Source organism: Macrobrachium rosenbergii, chromosome 1, assembly GCF_040412425.1.
Source record: "Macrobrachium rosenbergii isolate ZJJX-2024 chromosome 1, ASM4041242v1, whole genome shotgun sequence".
Classification (NCBI taxonomy): domain Eukaryota; kingdom Metazoa; phylum Arthropoda; class Malacostraca; order Decapoda; family Palaemonidae; genus Macrobrachium; species Macrobrachium rosenbergii.
Genome location: NC_089741.1, coordinates 46,119,304 through 46,135,155, shown reverse-complemented (window position 1 = coordinate 46,135,155; position 15,852 = coordinate 46,119,304). Strand labels below are relative to the sequence as shown.

The following is a 15,852-nucleotide window of genomic DNA, read 5'->3' as shown; positions in this document are numbered from 1 at the left end:
GTATTTTCCTAAATGCATACGTGCATTGTATTACCATGTACATAATGTAGATCAGGGTTTATGTGCGCAAGGTGTACAAATTTCCTGCTAACTTGCAAGGACTGTATTCTGAGTCACCAAATAACTCCTTAATTGACACAGCCAGTAACTTTTGTTAATGTTTACCTTTGTACAGGATGAATTTTATTATACAAATGCTGGACTGTTAGTAAAAACTAACTGAACATTTTTATAATTTATTCTTGGTTATCTGAAACCAAATCTGCATATTAAATGTGATTTAAGAAAGAGAGTTGTGGAACTGGAAAAGATGTCTGGGAATACAAGTGACGAATAAATACACACAGAACTATCGTGGCTATGTGTGTGTGATCATTCTTGTGGTGGTGTCACTGTTAGTATTTTTACTCCTTGGTGTAGAAGGATTTTTCAGAAATATGTCACAATATCTGCACTCAGACGCTAACAGCTTTTTCTGTGCAGATACCAAGTTCTATTGTACCTTGTTTAATGCAAACAAATAAAAGAGTTCATTTTTATCGGATAGCGGGTGTAACTGAAGTCTACTGAAAAGGCTCAACAACTTTCTCTTCGTCCTTACTGTTTCTGGAGGGTGAAATCATGTGCAAGATTCCGAGTTGCTGATGGACTGTCTACATGGTATCTTGTGTGTCTTGATTTCCACAGTGTGTGAAAAGTAAACAGTAAGCATTTTTCTAGAGTTAACAAGGTACGATCATTTATGAAACTGAGTGTTGTGTTAATATTATTAAATGTGTACTAGTTATTGTTTATATCAGACAGCATTTATGTTATGATGTCTTTCTTATTCCGATTGTTTATAGGTAACATTGATCAAGTCTTTGAATTTTCTTCAAAGTTTATGAAGTCAAAGTGGATTCATTTGAACACACCTGGATACATTATTGTTGTTATAGGCTAAGTTAGGAGGAGTTAGGTTAGGTTAGGTATTCCCAGAATCATTAACCCTTGTTTGGAAAGTAACCTCTTCTGTCTGGCCTGTTAATATTATTTTTTTTTTTTTTTTGTATAAGGGATTATTTTCTGAGTAATATTTCTGAATCAGACAATATGAAATGATGCAAGTCATACAGGTTATTGAGAGAACCGTAATTTTTCTCAGTGCAGAGTGTCTTGTTCATTAATTTACTTTAATATTTGTACTCAAAGAATACCGTAGTTTCTGGTGGTCATTAAAGATAATTATTAAATCACCATTATCCCAATAGAAGGAAAGCAAATATTTGAACTTTTTAATGTAATGCTAGAAACTCTTTTTGTTTTTGTTTTCAGTGCATTACAATGTATTTTTATTTTGGAAATCTTACAGAATGGCTTCATGAGACAATGAAGTTAATACTGTCCTTTGTTTTTGAAGTGAGTAATATTTACAAGTCTAGCAATGTTCCCCAGTAAGGAACTATTAATTTTCTGTATTGTGTCTTCCTGCCATCTGCTGAAACCAGAGGTTTCATTACCTTTCAAAGCTCTCATCTCCCATTCATTTCTTATTATTCTGATAATGAAGATTAAGGCCAAGTTCATTATTGCACACAGGGGATTCCCTTTCTCGTCTTTTAATTTTACATTCTTTGGAAGCTACCAGTCTTCTTTCAGGTGGAATGGTTGACCCGGTACTCTTTGACGGGTCAAATATTATACAGTAATGACTTGAACACAGTGTTTTTACAGGTGTTGCGGGTGTTATTTTGTTTTCTCTTTAGCCCGTTGCATTTTTCACATTAGTTGTATTGTCAGTTTGGGCCCTAAGTTTAAACTGTATTCATATTATTGATACAAAGCACAGTGGCTATATGATTTAGTCTTCATTTGAGAATGTGGGGTGAAGATGAATGTCGACCTTTTCTTTAGTGTATCCTTAGTTTTTTTTTTTATAACCATTTAATATAGAGAGTAATGTTATGTTGTCATACGCATTTAAAGCACTGCATTTTTATGGTCATTGTAGACCTACATGTTTTACCTGTTTAGCAAACTCTGTAGCATATATTTTCCCTATAAATATTAAAAACGGGGTAATACTGTTTATCACGTGTTAAAGGAAGCTCACACATAATTTATAAAATATGTACATAATTTATAGCACATCAGTTTATCTATATATATATATATAATAGATCTATATGTCCCCATGAAAGGAGAGATATTGATGCTTAAAAAAACGCTTATATATCATAGAGGATGAAATTAAGTGGTCTATACATAGAGTTAAGTGCAGAAACAGAAAGATAGAACTGACTTTTTGAAGAAAAGTCTGTTGGTCTTTTCGATATTCGTTATAATGTGTTGTAGTCTCTGGTTGAAAAAGAGAATGTCAGGAGGGACTGCGCAGTTCTTCTGCACATGATGTAAGCTGCTTTTCAGTGAACAGTCAAGCCAAGATACACTAACAAACTCATTTTAATTACTTACGTATCACATCATGCTCAGGAAAGATTTTTGTCTCTGGTAAGATATTGTCAAGCTCACACATATTCATAGATCTTATGAATAAATAGACACGATTAACCCAAGTCATGGCACTAGACCCACTGCGAAAGAAAGTAACAGGTCTGTTTGAAGAAACAAGGAGAGTTTTTAAATGTTGTTAAGTCAAATTCGAAACTGCTTAGACGTTTATCAAGTATAATGTTTGTTGCTTGACTGTACAGTGCAAGAGCAGTGTAAAGTATTGTGGTACTATGTTTGACAGTTGTATAATTCATGCTCACCTGTAGTTTTCTAAGCGGGTTCACATTATTATTATTATTATTATTATTATTATTATTATTATTATTATTATTATTATTATTATTTGTTATTATATAAATGAGAAGAGAATTAGGGTCCTAATATAAATTTGTATCTGTTTACCAGTTATTGTTGGAATCTGGTGAGATTATTTTTTTTCTTTTGTCGACCATGAATGAACAAGAATAAATAAACTTGCCTGTTATAGGGCAACTAACATTAAATATGCCCATTAAATTAATGATTTTCACGTTTTGTGTAAGCAAGGATTGCAAGATGACTTCAGTGTGTTTAATTTTGTAAACAGTGCGGTTGTTGTTTAATACAAAAAAGGGTACATTATAGTCTGTGAGACAAGGCAATAGTTAATAACTCTATTTTGCCTTTTTCCTTTTCAGTTCCAGTCTTTAAAAGAAATGTGGCAATCCTTTTAGCATTTTGTACAGTCTGAGACGACTAAACTTTGAACCTTTGCTCAGCCATACAATGAGGCTTTATAAACATGATATACATCAAGTGAAATACAGTACTGAATATTTGTTCATTCAGTTTGGTTCCTGCTGTTACCTTATGTTCTGCACACCGTTTTGCAGCATGTTATTTTTCATATATGGGAAGCAGTTCGGAGACCAGATTACCCGTATTTTAAACTTACATACCATATGAGTTATCAAAACATGGTGCATGAGTATAATTATAATGTGAACCTTGTTAGATCCCACGACTGCCGTCCTTGTAACTTTTGTAAATGGAAAAAGGATGTAATGCATTAATAAATCATATTCAGAACATACAACTTTAGATATTTTGAAATGTGCGTAGAACTATGTGAAAGACCACTTTTTTTTTTGTAATACTGTACCAGCAAAATGTGAAACAAATGGTTTTGATATTTCCTCAAAAAATGTCCGACAATTAACAAGTTATATTACAGTTCTTTACTATGCTACTTTACTGAAGGATTAATAAAAGCTAAGAAATTATTTGTATTACTTATTACTAACAAAGAACAGTATTTTTTTTTCTTTTAATTGCTTCGCAGATTTATGTCGACTTACCTCTTTTGGCAGTGACCCAAAATCTTATTCAAATTAACCATGGCGAGCCAGACCCTCATAAACATTTTCTTTTTGTATAATTATGCTTATGGAAACGTGTTAACGGCCGTTAAATTTAAAGGCAAGTGTCTATGTTGGGAAGATTTCCGACCTGAATTAAGTGTCTCTCTATAATGTTCTGCCTAGATATTAATGAATTACGTATTCTTAATACAATATTTTCTCTAATATAATATTAATAATTATAATAAGAGTATTGGGGAGAATAAGCCCATAAAGTTATAATCCTTGGGGACCCATTGAAATGGTTTGGGGTTAAGAACCACTGGTCTATGCAGCAAGAAATGGAGAAAGAAATAGTTATTGTAGGGAACAGTACCGTACTAGACTGCCTTCCATAGTCGAGACTACGACTTCGACCAGTGAAGATCCGAGTTGAGTGTTGACGAAGAAGGACAAAGTGGAATATCATTATATGGTTGTTCTTTTAAAGCAGGTAAGGAATCTTATACTGTGTAAATGTGGAAGTGAATTGGTACTAATAACCACTGTTTTGGGTACTTGAAGGGATGTGTAGTAATGTTGTTTTGAGTGCTTAGCCTAGTCAAGTGAAACCGGGCCTATAGTAAACATTGATTTTGAAGTATAAGAACCAAAGCTTCATAGGCCTAAAGGTAGTCTAACCAGTAGAGGATTTACGTAAATTAGACAATAGTAAAATTTCGGGTAAGCCACGACCCACGTAGAGAAGCTTTTTTTTATTTCTACTTGAAGGTACTTAGATAATTTTATGATTGACCAATTTCTCACTAGACACATGAAACATTAATTTCACAACTGAATAGGCCCAGGCCTATGTTGGGTGTAGTGTATTTATTACTACTATGGTAGCTTAAGCTATTGCTGATGCAGGCAGCCTTTGTATTTCTTTCCAGTGTTCTCAAATTGGTTACCTGTAGATTTGGGGGGAACCATGGCTGGAATCAAAGTCTTTTGAATAGGAAAAACAGATCAAACTGGTTTGTTACCCTAGGCGTAGGCCTAGGCTAGTAGGATTCAATAATAAATCCAGAAAAGATTTGTGGAAAAATTTACGGTCACTTTGTGAACTGGAATCAATTGAAGGTAAAGTTTTACTTTGGGTAATTCTAAGCTGTAGTTCCACGACCTAGACTATGGCAGTTGATATTTTCCTACGTTATTTTACTTGCTTTACAAGAATCTAAAGTAATATTTTGTCGGCCGGCTGTAACTAAACTGTAATTGACCTTTGAAGACTACATAATACCGATGGGGTAGATCTCAGCTGGCATTCCACGAGCCCCACCCCCACCATCTATATGGCAAAAGTGTAAACAGTAAATACCCCAAAATACCAACCTAACATGCCCTAGGTGTGTTTTACTGGTTACAATTTTGCCATATTAGCTATGGAGGAGGTTAGAAACACAAATGTCTGACTTAGATTACCATTAATTGAATCTTCAGGTCAGTTACAGTTGATCAGCCGGCTGCCATATTACTTTAATTGGTGTAAAATAAATAAATAATATAGAAAAACGTCAATTGCCATATTCACAACTCACGCGGAACTACGGCGATTACGTCTACTTTTGAACTGTTATTGTATTTTTGACTTGAAAATGTCATTACTCCCATGTTTTGATGTGTTTTGAATCTTCCTGACATTTTGTTTTATTAGCAAATGACCTAATCAAGCACACCAAACCTGACCTAACCTAGGGTATGAAGTCTTTGTCCTAGTGTGTGATATACATTTGAAAATCTTACGCACGCTTACCTTAATCAGAATGAGAGCTATCAATGGGATTAACATTCTTTAACTCCACCCATAAAACCATGCAGTCACACCGTGTGCCCCCGAAATATATGATACAAGGTGAGGACACTGTCTCTAAAAGATATCACATACTAACAAAACGAATGTCAGAAATGTTCAAAGCACGCATTAAATGCAGTAGAGGTTTAAAGTAAAATAAAGCTCATTTTTAATCATTAAAAATGCATAAAAGGTGACACTGGTAATCAGGTTAAAGACTACCCGAAACATTGGTTAGAAAAATCCCTTTGGTAATTTTGGTCAGAAATTCCAACTTAACTTGACAGGTTTTAGGTTAGGTCTTAGGTTGGTGTGGGCTTTTCACTGTCCCCTCAGTACCCCATCTTGGCTAAAGTATATGTCAATGGCAATTAAGCTAACCAAACTTTGGGTGTGGGGTGGACTTTGCCCTCCAGGAGCTTCCCTGAGGTACCTTTACTGGTTACCTTAATTTTTTTTATTATGTTAGTCATGCACAGATGTGAGCAGAGGAGGAACACATAACCATTTCATGATTAGGCCTAGACCTACCCAAGTTTTGTAAATAATCACATGGTTAACTTCATAAGGTCTTTGAAACCACACTGGGAAGTCCAAAACCATCAGTACAAGAAACATAGTGTAAGTTATTAATTATGATAAAATTTTGCAAGTTACTTATAAGTCAAGTTCTGTATGTGATATTTATGAATTTGACATAAATTTTTGTAGGAAATATATATAGCTTGCATACTAAAGCCCATAACACATTCCCCTTGATGTTTAACTATCATGGGGTTTCCCAGTTGGGAGCATGATCTAAGGAGTAAGGAACAGAAATTAGTAAAATATACCTTAGGGATCCATAACAACCAAAACCTTACCTATTCTAGAATGCCAGGTCCTTATGTGTACTAGGGGTGTCACAACCCTCTACCTAATCAGACCTAGGCACTGGCTCCTTACTTGGAGTGGAATATAAAACTTAGGTCAAAGGCTGAGTGCTGGAACCTATGAGGTCATTCAGTGCTGAAAGAGAAATTGAGAGTAAAAAAGTTTGAAAGGTGAGACAGGAGGAAGACCTCACAATTGCACTATGAAACGATTGCTAGGAGAGGATTGAAAGTAAGATGGGAGAAAAAGAATACAAACAGAGGTACAGTAAAGGGAATAAAAGTCGTTGCAGCTAGGGGCAGAAGGAACACTGCAAAGAACGTTGAGCACTGCCTATACAGTGCACTGTGTGAGGTGCACTAATGGCACTACCCATCTGTTAGGGGCTGCTTTCTTGCCTGAGGCTTCCCCCCCCCACATCCCAAGGATCTTGCACCCCTAACCTGACAGAGAGACCCATGCAGTTCATGGTAGTGGTCTATACAAGGATACATCCCCCTTTAACATCGTGAAATTATATAACATTGCCACTACCAGTGTTTGCCACAGTTCCAGTTAGAAATTGATACTGCAGTTGTAGGATGGGGATGAGTGAACAAACATTGACAAAAATTTTCTATTATTCAAAGCAAAAAGCTGTTGGAAAACCCATTTTCAGTACTGATTTAAATTAACAGCAATTTGCAAAGTTTCACTTGGACTTAAGCCCATATAATGTTACCAAAAATAGCAAAAAAAAAATAATTCTTCAAGCCTGATAATGTAACAGAAAAATTTCATTAAAAAAAAAAAAACATTCTCCATTGGCTAATATTGTTCTCATTATGAAGATAGAGGGCAACATATTGAACTGAACAACAAAAGTAGTCTGTAACAATTATGGTGCCAAATGTAAACAAAGGTATAATATTTGCATCTTGCGAATATAATAGTAAAAATACAGTACATTTTTATGATAATCACAAATATAATAATGAAGGTATAGTAACAAGAATTAGTATAAAAATGCCTTATTTAATTCTGAGCTGTAGATGAAATACCGTAATGATATTCTGACACTTGCCACAATTCAAAAAAAAAAACTTTCTATCCTTGCATTCAAGTATTTATAGCAAAGATTATGAGGTAAACTTGAATGAGTTGCCCATATTTGAGTTTAGCATGCAAAACTAATTTTTCCAGTAGTTATGATATTGAATTTGAAATTCACTTTGAGAAACATTTAATTGACCCATAACACATCCCACTCCGACTAACAATTACCGGTGCTTCAAGTAGAATGTCATAGTTTTTGCATGGAGCAAAGAGCTATGAGTAAAATGTAAGGATGCATCGTAACCTAAACTACCCTAAAGTAACCTATGGTGCTGGGTCCTTATCAGTTTCAGGGGTGGGGAGCATAAGCCACTGAGTAAAATGCAGGGATGCATCCCAACCTAACCTTGGTTACTGGTCGTTACCTGATCTAGAATGCCATAAAATATATGGTACTGGTATATATACAGGTACAAGGATCCATCCCCATTTCAGCAGTATAAAATCATTTGCCACAGTTCCCGATGGAAATTGATAAATGTTGTGGTGGCGCCGCACTGAACTGGATTATAACTTTAGTACTGCGCTATATGTACTTGTTATGTATTGGACACTACAAGAGGTAATACTTCTGCATACTGTAAACATCTCGGTAATTATATGTTTGTGACAGATATCACAAAGAAGATGCAGTTTATATAGAGTACACATAAACTGGCATATAGAATCATCAAGGTAGTGTGCCATGTAAGACACTTTATTTTGGCAATTAATGACCTTTGAAAACAGTTTTCTGACTGGGTTAAAATGTTAGAGGACAACTCTGCAATATTTTATAGAGCAACATTCGTCATGAATCCGTAATTTGGCCTTCAGTAAAATTAACACAAGCCTCTGCCTTAGATTTTGGCCTTTTAGGAAACAGTAAAATTAATAAAAATGTGAAGAATGCAAAATTATGAAATCAAAATGAAAATAAGGGGCTGCTCATTCAGATTTTGATTCTGATTTACACAAACAGAGAACTGGAAGGCTCTTATAACTTGTAAAAAGTTAAATGCACAGAGGGCTTAAGTCTAATGAAGAAAAAATGCTTTTTTAGGCCCGATAATTGATAAACACCTGAATTCAATTGTTTACCTAATTGTGATTCTTATGAAAAAACATTCTTGTATGACCTGGGATGCAAGACTGTGGGGCATGAAATTCATATGAGATTACAGGTCAGCATTAAAGGAATTTGAAAGTGACTTTACAACTCACCATTACAGAGTCTTTAATAATTGTTTACCTTGTTCTTCTTTACAGCAAGACTGTGCATGAAATCAAAAGTACTTTTGAAAGTTTTACCTCACCATTACACTTAATAATGGTTGTTCTTCTTTGAAGACCAAAATTTAGGTAAATTATTTCATGTGCCCTGATTAAATTAGTCATGCACTGCTTCACTGGTATATGAAAAATTGTTTTTCTTAACTCGTGGGGTATTCTTGTAAAGACATATCAATAGTGCTAAAATTATGATTTCTAAATAATTTTGCTGCTCAGGTGAAAAGAATCCAAAAAGCATTTTACTCTGTTCTTCATAGAATAAATTGTTCAAAATCATTACAATCAGCTATGAAAATGTATTCATTTGATAGATATAACAGTTTTTCTTCCAGTTTGATTCATCTGCCACTTTCTGTTTTGATTTAAGTTTAAATTTCATTGCATAATGACAAAGAGCAAATGTTTATTATAAATATGCTTCTGTAGATAATACATGGTAAGCATCAGTAATTAATAAGTCAGGACATAATATTCCTGAAAGTCAAGAATTATGGCCTCTCAGAGTACTACTGTATATGAAATTTAGTGAAACAAATTTTCTTTTGGAAGCTAGTGCCATGTTTAATACCTTCAAATCGTAAAGTAAATGCAGAGAAGCATAATGTATACATTTGACAAGTTTGATGGAGTTACTAAATTACTTACTGATTTTTGACAAGAAAGGTACACTATTACAGTATTAAATATGCAGTCTTCTATATACTGTATAGATATACGGTATATATATTTGGTCATGTATCTACCCTTGGGTGGATACTTACATTATATTATTTAGTTAGTGGGAGACATAGTCTCCTTTCAGTATCTTGCTCAGATCTGAAGAAAACAAAAAGGGGGAGAATGAAACTTAGCTCGAAAGTAATGGCAGGAATCATGGAAAAATTAGAATAAGAATTCAGACATTAAGAGGTGAAGGGAAAGAAATAATCTCTGGACTGAAGAGCAGAGACAGGTGAGCTCTGAAAGATGCAATACTATCTTACTGATAACTCTCATGAACCATGAATATTGTTTTTTCTTAAATATAAATCTTCAGTTATGGGCGCAATGCCAAATAAGGTCAAATAGAAACATCTTGCTGTAATTTTTGTTTTAATTTCAAGTTACTTTTGTGCAGATTAACATTTGTTAAGCACACACACTTTGGCTGACTGTTTTAATACAACTACTGATTTCTATGAATTTTGGAATGACACATTTCTTTCTAAAATATTTGTTTAGTAACTAGTCACAGTAACTACACGAGTTTAACAAATTTAAACGACAAGGTGCTGCAGAAAATTACCATTTTGTGTATATTTTGTACTTAAATTCTACACAGTTGTTTACTCCATCTTGAATGTTTTCATATTTTATTTATATCTTGAACAAATGTTGTGCATATCTGGATAGCCTAATATCCCTTTCTACAGATAGTGGACCACACTAAACACTTTAAGAAACACAGTGTAAGATAAGGTTGCTTAAGAAGGAAAGATGACAGTTTTTAACTAGTTCTTTCAAAAATGTATAAATGAATAGTATCTAAGAGCTGAATATTGGGAAAAATATCACATGCTATATTTTTTAATATTCGATGAGAACGTATAGACTTGGTATTTAGCATAAGGTGTTGAGTAACTTGCACAAAAGTTTCATTGGTCTGAAATTGAAATAGCTACGTATTTGGTCTGTTCATTCTGTAATATTAAGTACCATAACCATATAACACTAAAATTTTCTCTGCAGTTAATGGTAAAGTTGACCTTCTAGTCCCCGTTAATTATATAATATACCTACCCATGCTATAAATGGAAGGTACTTTTAAATGGCAAGAAAAATATTTTGTTGCTCAGCTGACTAAGATGTAAAAAGAATAAAAATCCATTGCATAAGTTTTGTGTACAATACCATTCTTGGGAACAGATGGCATCAGTAAACTTTGCTGCCATATACTGCTCATGATAATAAAAGACATTGTCTTATGTTATTGTGCTCTTGTATCTTGAAAGTATCTTCAGTAGTACATACATACTGAGATGCAAGCAGTTAGTTGGTGTGCAAAACAAAAATCCATTATTCATCTTGGTTAAAAAAAAAAAAAAAAAAAAATTTACTAGCAAGTCAAGATATAGCAGTTCAAAATTTACTGTTTTCAGCCTAAATAACACCCATGTTAACTACCCACACATCCCATGTCTTATATACAGATGAATTATCCCTACACAGTCATAAAATGTACTATTGTGAGCATGGCAATGAAAGTCACTTTCAAACACTGAATGTCTTAAGTATCTACTTGCACTGCCTGTTGCTCACAGTTTGAACTATCTGGTAAATATCACCATGGATACTTTGTTCTGTCATTGTCTTAATCCTACAGTATACTTATACTTCAGGAATTGGACAGGTTGAAGTAGGCTTATGCCAATGACGAAAAGTATTTTATGATTGACAGATCTTGCTTGGAAATGACAGATCTTGCTTGGAAACAGAGAATCTGACTGACAGATTTTGCTTGGAAACAGAGAATCTTTTAATGTCAAAATGAGCATACAGCAACAACTACAGTATGTAGGAGAGTTATTTTGATTTAATTTTTTTAATTTGATGAACTTGATAAAATGCCTGAGAAAAAATGGACTATTGTCATTATTGTAAGTCTAATCAATAAGTTTAGTAAGTCTGTACCCTGTATAAAGTTTCACAGTATGACAAAATATATTGTAAGAAATAATGATTAAAGTACAAAGCACTTCATTGGAACATATTTAGTGGTATGAGGTTTTGCAACCTAGTCAGTAGTATGAAGTTTTAGGCTACACTGACTACTTCACACTGCCACTTTGCATTGAAAATAGCTCTGGTTTCTATGCTCTTACATGAATGCTTTTTAGAGATTCAATGCACATTTTTAATATATCATGTAACTTCAGTAGTAATTTAAAAACCATTTAAGAATATGCTCAGTATACATACATCTTCCTTGTAATGTGAATGGACTCGCATAATGTACTAACAATATAGATTATATCATCCAAAATGCTAAAAGCGTTACGCAAGAGAAAGCAGCTTATATACATGTACCAATTTTTTCATACACTATTCAAGTGTATGTCCACAATATTATACAACAGTATTGGCCAAACACTTTACATTAAGTTAATGCTTACAAATTCTCATTAAAATAAAGTATTTTACGATCAATAATAGTACAACAGACCTAGAAATATTGAGTGCTAGTAGTTTCATTGTCTACTACTTGCACTTCTACAGTTTGTGTAAAAGTCGAGTTCCTATTTCAAGTGAATAGGACATTTACAATATTAGAGAAGCCTAAAAGAAAGCCTTTAAAGCCTAAACATAAAAGATTGCTTTCAACTTCAGAGGAAAGCGGTACAGTAATGGGAGCCTTGTCATCTGGAAAACACCCATAACAGTCGTCACAAAATATTCAAAATGTTCTGTCAGGTACTTTCACAGGAAACTGCTGATCTCTGAAAATGGTTTATGTGGAACTTTGCTTTTACATCCTATTTAAATGAAGCTCATGACAGCATATTTTCACAAATTAAAGAAACTTAAACAACTTGTGAATTGAGGAAGAAAATCCATAAAACCCAATTGACTTACTGTTATTGAACACCACATGAAATCACAGTTAATCACTGTACATGCTAGTATGGTAGTGTGATGTAGTGGCATGAAAGTTATTTAATAATTAACCAGTCCAATAGAATAGCTTAACTTTTGCCTTTTACTGATTAATTTAATTAAATAAAGGTTTTAGAAAATATAGTTGAAGGCATAGTAGACATATTTAATCTGATGATAGATCTTTTTCATGTATTACATTACTGTAGTATTTTGTGTGAAATATATTTATTGTGTATTTAAAAGGAGTAGCCTAATTGCAAGGTAGGATATATATAGGATATTCCACCTCTTGTGTTGACGCCAAAAGAAACCGTATGCATTCATGTTCATATCATACATAATACAAAAGAAAGGAAGATATAAGGAACATAATGTAACCTTCCTTAAAATGTAATTCTAACATTATTTTGAGCTCTAATGTATTAACTTGAACATTCTTTTTAATTCATACTTTAAAGTTTTTTCTGTTATAGAGTTTATACCCACCCATAACAAGTTTCACTATTACCAACATTAGTACTGTGCTGTAATCAACTGAACTTTACCACTGATCATTACAGAGTAACATGAGGTTGTTGCAGCAATACATGCTAATGCCGTTACATCATTTCTATATTGTACAAATTCCAAAGTATTAGAACTGCAATCCACACTTATTATAAAGCAGTTTGACACGTCAAGTTCTAAAATGTCAGGTTAAAAGAATTTGCCCTTTGTTGAGGGGTGAAAGTTTGAGCTTATAAGTATAAAGATGGAGAGTCAAGTGAAAGGAGTAGATGTAAAAGATGAAAGTAAAAGATAGAAATGAGTGTAGCTAGGGTAGCCCAAGTTTCACAGAATAACCAAATACTGTACAGTATATTGTTACAGTATACTGTACTGTTTAACCACAGTATCATCTAAGATCCTTGTAACACCGCCAAATTTCACAACCTCTGTACAAAAATTGAAGAATAAAAATTGATTTAGAGTACATAATGCTGACATTAAAGAATACAAATTTAAAGTACATGCTAATACATCTGTAGTTCTAGATTGAGTTTTATGTGGATAAATATTTTACTGCATTTTGTGTTGTTTGCATTTGCAGCTTGTTTTTGTCCTTGCACATATACTATTACACTTTTAAGCAGTGGTTAAGCAGTAACACACTATCCCCTTGTAAATACTGTATTTATGATTTGTCACAAGGAAATCATTAGTGAGACATTAATGAAGTTTCTTCATTAAATCCACAAAGAAATTAAGATTTGTAATAAAAATAGTTATTGGAAGTCATGCTTATGATTTTAGTTTTTACATGAAATAGGGTAAAATCTTTCACCCTGTTCATCCACTGTAAAAAAAAAAAATTACAGCCTTGGAAATGATAAAATGGTTAATAAAATTAAAATATTTTAGGGATAGGAGATGAAGATTAAAATATTATGAAGCTTCTACTACTCCTATTATTTCACAGTTACTAGAAGTGATAAAATGCCTCCATGCATAATACTATGGACTTGGTCCCATTTCATAAATTTCTTTCTTAAAAGTTTGAGACTTTTGTGTGTTTGAAACCATTTTCCTGTGTTAGCATTAGTGGATCTTATGAAAGAACCTGGTTGTAGAATGTCCCATTGTAGCTGTTTTTCCTCTCATATTGAGAAATTGGTAATATTTATGAATAAGTGTATCCTATGTACCATTCAGTATATCTATTTTACCTTAGAAATAATTCTCAACAAGATAATGAGGAAGTAAATTACTAAACAGCTTTAAAGGATGTTTTCAGCTACTATCAAGTTTGGTTGAACTCCGTTTAGTTGTTATAAAAATAAGTAGTTTAATGTTGGGAGACATTTTTAATTGGACCCAGTAGTTATTATTACACTTGCATGAATTCTGATTTTTCTTTTTCTCACAGCATGATTTTTCTCTCATTCAAGGCCCTTTCCCAATAACATGGAACTTAATTTTGTAACATTTCCTTTAAATCTATGGCTTAGGTAAATAAGTATTTTAATGAATTATACAAAAATTATATATTGCACTAGGTACCTCAAGCTTTGTAACTGAAAACTACAATGTTCAATGCCTAATGTTCTAATTTAAGTGGTGCACAAGTCAGAGTTTGTAATACAAATAAGAGTGTGCTTTCTGAAAGTGAGTTGGATCCAACAACAAAAATAATAAAAGTTTAATTAGATATAGGCTTAAAATTATGATATACAAGCCATCATTATAAATAGGGTCATAATCAGTTGTTAATTATCTGTTGATAGCCATGGGAATTTTTACTAGATTTCAGAAAATCAATGCAAAAACTATGGTAATCTTGCTGAAGATAGGGAGGTCAACACACATACAAAAGTGTATATCCTGAGAAATACTATATGTTTGTATGAAGAAATATTTTGTTTGTATGGAGAAATATTTTGTTTGTATTCCATAAGCACTGAGGAAAAATAAAATTGCATATTTCTGTTTTTCAGAAAACTAATTGGTGCATTTTGGAAATTAAACCCTAAACAAATGGTAATCATGCTGGTATGAAAGGAAATGCTCCAGAAAATGAGTGATGTATCTGACATCATTCTGTTATGAAGCACTATGGTTAGTAGAAACACTAATGTATGTAGCTACAGTTACTTCTTCCCTGGTGGATATGTTACAGCTATCCACCCTGTTCATTATGTGGTTAAATTACTACAGGCAATGAATTCCTGAAAATCACTATTCTGTAGATTCATTTACAGTATAGAGCATTTTTGACTTGCAACATCACAAAAGCCAATTCTTGTCTTGGGTACAACATCACAAAAGCCAATTCTTGTCTTGGTAGTTTGTTACAGTTGCCTTTAGACTTTCCAGTTCTTCAAGATTCCCAAGAAATTAATGAGATTAGGAGGCAAACCTGTTCTGGAACTTGGTAATCTGACATCCTAGGCCCATGAAATTGTGTGTATTTGTATGTCTTGAGGATGTTAGGGAAAAACTTCCCTTTCTTCTATGTCCAAGCTTTTGATCAACAGCCGAGTAGCAAACATTTTTGTTTAATACATGAATTAGCAAGTGGAAAATTACCTTAGCTGACACGAAATATTTGATCTGGAAATGATTTATCACATGTTCCCAGTAACAGGTTGCTGAGCTGGTCCAACAAATTGTCAAGAATGTTTGATGAAATCACCTAACATGAATATAGCACTAGACTATCTCAACAACTGCAAAGGAGGAATGATTTGTGTGTCATGTGGTACTATGTTCATCCTGATATTAGTACTGAACACAGCTGCTGGTAAGCATGCAGAAATGTAGTTAAAG

At 33.3% G+C, this 15,852-nt stretch overlaps 1 long non-coding RNA gene across 2 annotated transcripts in view; it reads left to right on the top strand.

The window, feature by feature from the left end:
• The first annotated feature begins 4,189 nt into the window (after positions 1–4,189).
• LOC136832168 (uncharacterized) overlaps positions 4,190–15,852 on the top strand; it is a 19,130-nt gene continuing 7,467 nt past the window's right edge. For both annotated transcript variants that reach the window (XR_010851112.1, XR_010851111.1), the window contains exons 1-2: positions 4,190–4,326; positions 15,021–15,141. This is a non-coding gene — a long non-coding RNA (uncharacterized lncRNA). The remainder of the gene's footprint in view (positions 4,327–15,020; positions 15,142–15,852) is intronic.